We start from the raw sequence: 1,975 nt of genomic DNA on the forward strand, positions 1-1,975 counted from the left end.
TCTTGAATAAAGCAAAATTGTAATCATTTGATTGTCTTTAAATGTACATCACATCCAATGATTTCTGTTCCATTCGGATCGTTCCTTCTTGGTGCGTCGCTTTTTTGTCTTAGAGTGTAATATCTACCAAATCAGGCCTTGAGTGAATTTCATATTCGCACGCATGCCCGAAGTACTACTAAGAAGTCATACTCCTGCTCATTGCTTTTAATACAGACCTCGGTATTATTGTTTTGCATTCACTTCAGTAGAGTAACTGTGCATAACGCAGAATTAAGATCGTCGATTATTTTCCAGTGAGCAGACTGGTTCTTGGCATTGGTCTCATGTACACTGAATACTCTCAAGATTAGGGTGGAACATCATGTGCTTTCGCACCTGTATCCAAAACACTCTGGTTTCTCTGGACACACGCTGTAGCGATACTGTAGTTTTAATTGGTGGTTGGAATTCTTCTAAAACTTCATTTATTGCACAGAAGTACACATGGATGATTCTCGGTTACTTGTTAGTACCGTTATTCTTGTAGACCATTATGATATTCCCAAAATGCTGATGGCTTTTCGAATAAATGCAAGTTAACCTGCCAAGCTTTTAACACTGTTGCAAGTGGGGACCAGTTTATTTTACAGCTGTGACCCATTGTGAGTGCAATTAACAAATCGATGTAATAATAAATCTCACACGAAACTTGTTAATAATCTTCACCTACTGTATTCATTATCCGAAATCAACCTCACAGTAATGCGTGTTCCATAGTCGTAACCTTTGAGTAACCAGACGAGTATTGACACGAAGTGATGTTGATGAGATATAATACTACAGGGATTGCTGTAGAACTGTCCCAGAATAGACGTGGTGGCGTGTAAGTCGCTATCCTGGAGGGAGGGGGGGGGTTCCTATTTAACACTTTCAGACCCTATGGCTAGAGTTATGTACATTACCTTTACTGTGTCTCAGCTGCAAAAGAAGTATTTTTTTCCCAATGGAAACACAAGGTACACTTTTGTAAACGTCCAACTTCATCATCATGCGCAAGTGCTGCCAACTGTTGGGCATCACTATGAAAATATCAGCAATTCAATGTAGCAGTGCGCAGCAGCTCGCTATATTTCACTGTATAACTGAATATTACTATTGAAATTTTTTTTGGTAATTATCGCATGAGTGTTTCACTATTTATTACAAAAGAGAATATCTCGTAATTAGTTATTTTAGTCCAAAAAGTGAAGCGACCTGAACAAATTGTGTTTTGGAAAGTGTACATATTTTTGTAAAAATTTTGCATTCAAAATCAATAAAAAATCTCCGAACAGCATTACCACATGAAGAAAAATTTTCCTTCCTCCAAAACAAATTCAGGTCTGATTTGGCTTAAAGGCTGTTATACACACACCCAGCGGAGTTACACGTCAACTGCAGAAAAGTTTCATCCTAAATTGCATTTTCTTTTCTAGCGTTTAGTGCGGTACTATTAATCGACAAAGTCTGAAACGTTCAATGGAGTGTTAGACTACTGCAGATGTAAACAGGAGGACGAGCAGAAGACAATGAGACAAGCAGATAATACTAATAAACATGGATCCAGAAACCAATGTACTGTCTGATATCACACACGACTGATTATATGAACACCTTGTAACAGAGTGTGGCAACGGCCTTGCCGCAGTGGAAACACCGATTCCCGTCAGATCACCGCAGTTAAGCGCTGTCGGGCGTGGCCGGCACTTGGGTGGGTGACCGTCCGGGCCGCCATGCGCTGTTGCCATTTTTCGGGGTGCACTCAGCCTCGTGATGCCAATTGAGGAGCTACTCGACCGAATAGTAGCGGCTCCGGTCAAAGAAAACCATCATAACGACCGGGAGAGCGGTGTGCTGACCACACGCCCCTCCTATCGACATCCTCAGCTGAGGATGACACGGCGGTCGGATGGTCCCGTCGGGCCAGTTGTGGCCTGAAGACGGAGTTCCTGCT

The 1,975-nt window shown here is 41.8% G+C and overlaps 1 pseudogene; it reads left to right on the forward strand.

Annotated features, from left to right (window-relative positions):
- The first annotated feature begins 1,650 nt into the window (after nt 1-1,650).
- Nucleotides 1,651-1,768, forward strand: LOC126093110 (5S ribosomal RNA; annotated as a pseudogene).
- The last annotated feature ends 207 nt before the right edge of the window (nt 1,769-1,975 follow it).

The sequence above is a fragment of the Schistocerca cancellata genome, chromosome 7 (genome assembly GCF_023864275.1).
Source record: "Schistocerca cancellata isolate TAMUIC-IGC-003103 chromosome 7, iqSchCanc2.1, whole genome shotgun sequence".
Lineage (NCBI taxonomy): Eukaryota > Metazoa > Arthropoda > Insecta > Orthoptera > Acrididae > Schistocerca > Schistocerca cancellata.